The following is a 7,414-nucleotide window of genomic DNA, read 5'->3' on the forward strand; positions in this document are numbered from 1 at the left end:
GAATTGTGGGGTTGTAGGGGGAGGGAATGACCTCTGCCCAGCACACAGCCAGTAAGTGCAGAGAAAACAGCTTCAGGGTGTGAAAGCAACTTTGAAGTCCAAGTCTGGGCAAGGGAATTGGGCTAGCCCAGGTGGTAGCTATGTGTAGGAGACTCCACGGCTAATTTTAAAAGTCATTGCTGAATCCCTGGAGCCCTGATGTATCCACTTTCTCACCTTTCCAAGATTGCTGCCCCTTCCCTGCAGTGGAATGAGGGTCCTCACATTCTCTCCTGGGTTCTAGTCTGCCAGGGTTTTGCTGCCATCTCTGGAGAGAACTGAAAGCAGCAGTCAGTGATGATTTGGCAAGTAGGTACTATGATTTCTCTCTACAAAAGACTGAAGCTCACAGAAATAGGTCATACTGTTGATGAAGAGCAGAGCCCAGATTTGAATCTGTAGCTGTCATACTCCTAACTGGTAAAGTTATAGCACCCTGTTCACCCTTGTGCCCCTTGCACCTAGCATGATGGCTGGCAGAGAAAGCACTCAACAAGATTTGGGGAATGTTGGATCTGGGAAGGTAGATCATGAGAGGTCATGGAAAAGATCAAGACATCGATCTGGTATAGCACAATTCCTGGGGCTAGGATAAGAGGGACTATCCATGGATCTGTCTAAGACCATGGGGGCTTTGTAGAGATCAAGGGCGTCCCATTTGGACTATATGGAAATCTTGGTTATATTTACTTCCCTGGTCCTCTCTGGCCCACTGGCTGAAACCTGATACATAGGCCAGGCACAGTGGCTCACACCTGTAATCCCAGCACTCTGGGAGGCCAAAGTGGATGGATTACCTGAGGTCAGGAGTTTGCGACCAGCCTGACCAACATGGTGAAACCCCATCTCTACTAAAAATATAAGAATTAGCCAGGCGTGGTGGTGGGTGCCTGTAATCCCAGCTACTTGGGAGGCTGAGGCAGGAGAATCACTTGAATCTGGGAGGCATAGGTTGCAGTGAGCTGACACCGTGCCACTGTACTCCAGCCTGGGCAACAAGAGCAAAACTCTACCTCAAAACACACACACAGGCGCGCACACACACACACAAAAGAAAGAAACCTGATAGATAGGTGGAGGGACAGATGAGCTCCCTGAAGATTTATTTTAGTGCAGGTGCTCTGATGGAGCCTGCCCTTCTGGCTCTGATTATGAGTAGAATTGCCTAAGCCCATGCCCTGGCCAGCAGAGATGGTGTGCTCAATTATCAGTCGCTCAGCATCAGTGAAGTCCTCCCCAAGAGCTCTCAGGTGATGCTCTATTTTTCTCCACCCCTATCTTGAGCAAGGCACCAGCAGTAATACAGAATGGAAACTCAAAGCTTCCGGCTCTCAACCTCTCACATGTTTACATTGTGAACACCTAAAAGTAGCAGGGGAATAAAAAGGCGGTAAGGGTGACCTTCCTTGGGTGGGGTGCCACAAATGGCTTTTCTACTAGCCTAAGAACAGGCTGCTAGGGCTGATTTCCATAGATTCAGATTAGGTAGTCTTCCTATGCCATGGAAAAGGTACATCAAGGTGGAGTCATTCTGTTCCTTCTAAATCCAGCCATGGTGGGCATTTTCTTTCCAATTCAGGCCTTGGGGCCAAGTAGATGAAAGTAGTGCCTGACAGTGGAGGCCAGGTCTTGAATGATTGTCACAGATTTGGGGGGCACAGCAAAGCCCCTGCTGTCAGAATGTCGTGGTCCTGCAAGCGTTCACACTTTGCTCATATAGGGCTGTCTGGTGATCAGAACAGCCCTATGGCCATTTGTGGCCTGCAGGTTCATTTATTTATTGAACAAGTATTTGTTGAGTACTTACTATTAGTCAGACAGAGGAATGGGCCCTGGGAATACAGAGAAATGGTCCCTGCCCTTATTAAACTTACAGTCTAGTGGAGAAGGCAGACAAGTAAGCAACAAGGGACTAAATGTGTAATAACAATTTGAGTTCAAGCTGTGAAGGAAATGAATAGAATACAATGACAGAGAATATAGTGTTAAGTAGAGTGAATAAGGAAGGCCTCTTTAAGCAGTGACCTGTAGGGCTGGAGCGGGTAGGTAGGGAACTAGCTGTGTTAAGAAGAGGTGACAGAGATTTTCAGACAAAGGAAAAACAAGTACAAAGGTCCTGAGGGGTTGAGATCTTGATGTGTTTGAGAATCTGAAAGGAGGCCAGGAGTGGCTAGAGAGGAAGGAGGTTGGAGGGAGAGGGGAAAGGAACAAGTTTGGAGAATTAGGCCTGCCTTGGATCATTTAAGGTAAAGAGCTTGGATTTGGTTTGGAGTATAACAGTAAACCACTGAAAAGTTTAAGTGATAAGAATGAAAGGGATACCCTGTGAAACAGACTTTAAACTGGACAGTGATTCTGTAGGGTAGGAAGAGAATTGAGAATGAAAATCAGAAAACAGCATCTCTAAACTGTTCCTCTTGAAGACTGTGTATACATTAGAATTACAACTGACTTAGGCCGGGTGTAGTGGCTCACGCCTGTAATCCCAGCACTTTGGGAGGCCAAGATGGGCAGATCACAAGGTCAGGAGATCAAGACCATCCTGGCTAACACGGTGAAACCCCATCTCTACAAAAAATTAGCCAGGTGTGGTGGCATGCGCCTATAGTCCCAGCTACTCGGGAGGCTGAGGCAGGAGAATTGCCTGAACCCAGGAGACAGTGGTTGCAGTGAGCCGAGAGTGTGCCACTGTGCTCCAGCCTGGGTGACAGCGAGACTCTGTCTCAAGAAAAAAAAAAAATTACAGCTGACTTCAAGAAAACATTTTAGGCAGGAGCATAAGGTGATTTCAGATACATTTTTAAAGATCACTGTGGTTGTTATAAAGAATGTGTTGTAGAAGAGCTATTTCAATTGTCAGACAAGAAAAGATGGTGTTCGTATTACTAAAGAGGCAGAGAGAAATGGACGGATTTTATGTATAATTAGGAAGTAGGAATAACAGGATTAAATATTTATTAAATACATACAGTATTTCAGGCATTGTTCTCAGTGCTGAAGATATAGCAGTGACTAAAGCAGGTAGGATCCTTGTCCTGTACACAAAGGCAGCATGGTAAACTGGGGTGCTGGAGCTGGCTCATGAGAGCTGATTGTCAAATTTAGAATTTTGAGAGCTGGTTGTTAAAATACAGCTATTATTTAAAATCAAACTATATAAACTTAAATACATTCTATTAAAACCAAGGATAATCGGTACTTAAAACTAATTACTTCCTAATTATTTTACTATCCCCTGTGCTCTTATGATTGTTTATATCTATATGGTAGGAATATTGCATGCAGTGTTACTGTATATCCCTTCCCAACTATACATTTGGTGATGTCTTGTTGGTAGCTTAAAGTTGGCCATGGTAGGAGTATTTATATCACAAAAATCAGCAAATGTTACAAATCAGTGCTTTTTCCCCTCTAGAGAGAAGTTGTTAAATATTTACCAGCAAACCCCTTGCTAAGAACACACTATCCTTGTAGGAACACACCCCTAGCAGTCAGGCACCCAAGTTTTAAATCATGGCTCTGCCAATTGCTAACAATGTGATGTGGCTAAGATACCTAATATTGGCTTCCTTGTTCATAAAATGGGACTAATAGTACGACCTTTGACTGTTTGTGCTGCTATAACAAAATGCCCATGACTGGTGATTTATAGTGAACAAAAATGTATTTCTCACAGTTCTGGAGGCTGGGAATTCCAAGATGGAAGTGCCCAGCAGGTTTGGTGTGTGGTGAGGGCCTGGTCTCTATTTCTACGATGGCATTTTGAATGCTGCATCCTCTGGAGGAGACAAATGCTGTTCATCACGTGGCAGAAAAGCAGAAGAGAGAGAATCCACTTCTGAAAGCCCTTTTTATAGCAGCATTAATGCATTAATCAGGGCAGAGCTCTCATGACCTAAACACCTCTCATGAGTCCCCACCTCCAAACACTGGCACATTGGGAATTAAGCTTCCAACACATGAATTTGGAGGGGACAAAAACATTCAAACCATAGCAAGTGCTATATAGCTATGATATGAATTATATGATATCATTCATATCAAGTGCCAGACATGTGTATCCAATAGATATGAGCAAATTATTACTATTTATTGATAGAGAAGCAAGAATGAACTATTCAGAAGGCCCATTATAGACTGAGCAAGAGGAAATGTTTATGTTGGAGGGGTCAGCTGGGATTAGCAAGCTCTTTGGCTGCCTGGAGCTTTATCCCTAAGCCTCCTACCCCTGAGGAAAGCGGACATTCAATTCCTGCTCCCTGGAGTATACACTCACAGGCTTCAGGCCCACCACACCTAGCACTCAGTGGACCCAGGAGAAATGGCTAAGGTCAGAGAACTCATCAACAGCAGAGCAGGCTGGACACGGACATAGCCATTCCAAGGGATAGTAGGTCAGTGTCCAGCTTATGACTCTTGGCAACGCAGGAGGAAGCTCTGTCCATGAAAACATTTGCAGATTCATGTTCAGACCCCTTCTGGGAGAAGTAAAAAAGCTGCTGGTTAGGAGGATTGAGAAGACTACACAGAAAAAGAGACGGTTGAATTTCTCTGGGCTCGAGTTCCCAGAAAAGCAAGACATTAGGGTCCCCAAATCCATTCTGGGAAGCAAGGTTTGCAGGGGAAGGGAAAGAAGCATAGAAGGGTGCATGCCACTAAGGCTGCACAGACAGGGCTGAGAGCAGTGAGGGACGAACACTATGGAGGCCAGTTTCAGAGAGGAAAAACTCCTGGGCTCTGACCTCTAGTTGAAGGGCGGAAGTGCAGTGATTCCTGCGGCCTCCAGGGGGTGCTCAGGCCCAAGTACCCACAAGCTTATTTTCTCAGCCCAGGCAGGAAGCCTGGGAAGGACTGAGGACCCACAGAAGGGGGCCTCCTGTAGTGAAGGGAAGAGAAGCAAGGCTGCTGAGTCTTGAGTACCCTGAGAAGTCTTGGCTTGTACCCTGTGACCAACACCAGGGTGGCCAACATATTCACAGCCCTCGGTTCCCAAATGCGTACAATCTTCTACTTTCAACTCCTGCCCAAAACTTGACTTCAACCTGGATTGCCTGCAGTGCAGATGACTCTGCTGGCCTAGTCCCTGGGTGGAGCAGGAAGCTCCAGTAATGGTATCTAAGCCATTCTGGGGTACACAGGTGAATTAGGAAGCAGCAGTGAAAAGGGACCATAAAGTAGTATTCTGGGATAGATGGATCCAGGCATGCTGTGAGGCGGACCAGGGCCATGTGGGGAAGGGGTCAAGCTGAAAAATGATCATCCAGTATATGTGCTGTATGCCTTCAGAACAGCCCTGTTAGGCCAGAAGGAGACTGCACCCCTGGACTGGCAAGTCAGCTAGTAGGACTATTAAAGACTCACTATGGGTTTTCTGTGGGGTGTTTGTTTCTTGGGGTGAAAGCTTCCCTCTCCCCGGGCAGGCCCAGCAAAATCTGTGGGATTCAGGCAGGGTTCTGACAGCTGGAGACAAGTTGTTGAGAAAATTCCTGATGGAGGGTTACAGAGTGCTCAGGAGGGAGAATATAAGGTTTCAGAGGCTGAGAGGGAAAGAAAAGGTAAGGGGGAGTCTTGAAATAGTGGCTCCCATTGCCTAACACCCAGAAACAAGACATACCCTGCAATGGGGAGAAGGTGAGTGTGAGACATTGGCTGTAGCAGTGATGGCATTGCCCAGGCTGCCAAGGACTCAGAGAGTCCAGCCTTGCCCACTGACCTATGAGGAGGGAATGATGTTCACAGCACATTTTCATTCGTAAGTCATGAGAGGACATCGAGCCTAATGGTAGAGGCCTGGTGACATGTTGTTCCAGAGATTCCGGAATCTTTGTTTTCCTGTTGGAAGGAAACTTTGCAGAGTAGAAAAGGGATCTGAGACTTTTGGTAAGATTATATATGGGACTGTCCGGGGTATGGAGCCATTTGTGAGGGATCAGGGCTCTTTCAGCCTTGGCTAAGGAGTGGGGGTCCTGGAACCTCATCCTGACCCATAGCTGAGTCTGCCCATAATTCTTTTCTGACTCAGTAGGCAAATCTCACATAGAAATGGGTCAGCTTTGGGAGTGGGCCCAGGAAGTACTGAGGATAGCAGGTGAGATCCCAGGAAGAGATGGATGTGGGGCTGAGACACTGGAGAGAGGAACATGACTGTCAGATAAAGGGCGTCTGTGACTCTTAGATCTCATTATGCCTACTACCATAACCTACCCCCAATTCCTAATATTCTCCTACCCTAGACAGGGGAAAATTGTCAGAAATTTGACTGTAACACTAGCAACACTACTCAGTACTTGAAATGCATTTTTGCATTTTTTTCATTCAACAAATATTTCTGGAACAACTATTATATGCTAGGCACTATTTTAGGAGTCAGGGATATATAATGGTAAACAAGACAGGCAAAACAAAGCAAAGCAACAACAACCATCACCAAATAAGTAGATGAAAGAATTTCAAGTTTTAGTAAGTGAAATAAAACAAGCAAGGGTCTGAAATGGCTAGATAACGTGATCAAGAAAGGCTTCATTGAGAAGGTAGCATTTAAGCAGGAGTCAGTTATAAATATTGTGAAACCCCAGTTACAGTTCTATTTGTTCTGTGTTGGGTAAATAAAGCATTTTCCCGCAAGGTGGAAACTACCAAGAAAGACTAATGACTAGTAGTGGTGGTACTCTCTGGAAGAGAGACACCTTCTCTTCCTGTCTCATTACTGTCAACCCTTCACTTCCAGGCACTTTTTGCAAAGCTCTTTGCCAGTCAGGGAAGGTGCGAGGCTAGGCATGGGGCTTGGACATTTGACAACAGTGAGACATTATTGTCCCCAGACTCACTAGCCCAAGGGTAAAGCTGAAGAGGCTTGAGCATGCCCCAGAAAGTCCCCTGATGAAGGTTGGGAAAAGTTGTTCTCTGAGTATTTCTAAGTGAGTTTATCTGTGTGTGTGGTTACTAAATGTAGTAAGTATTGCTGTCTCTAGCTGCCTTAGAGCAGGGCTTGACACAGTACAGAGAAACATTAGTTCCCTCCTTTTCTCACCTCCCCCATTGTGGAGATAAACTCAGTCATAAAAGGTGATCCTCAGTCTACTCGCTTCTTATGGGCGCCTGGACCCATTGCCAGTGTGAGAGTCACAGCTGGACATCAGCAGTGTAACCCAGTCACTGTTTGAAAGTTGCTGAAGGGGGTTGGGGGGCAGCTGCCGGGAAAAGGGAGTGTTGGATTCAGATTTCTCTCCAGACCCTGACCTTATTTGCAGTGATGTAATCAGCCAATATTGGCTTAGTCCTGGGAGACAGCTCATTCCCAGTGGAGTTGGAGGTGGGGGTGGTGCTGCTGCCAACTTTATATAGAGAGTTTAACTGGTCGCCCAGAGCTGTCCTG

This window comes from Piliocolobus tephrosceles, chromosome 13 (genome assembly GCF_002776525.5).
Source record: "Piliocolobus tephrosceles isolate RC106 chromosome 13, ASM277652v3, whole genome shotgun sequence".
Taxonomy (NCBI): Eukaryota; Metazoa; Chordata; class Mammalia; order Primates; family Cercopithecidae; genus Piliocolobus; species Piliocolobus tephrosceles.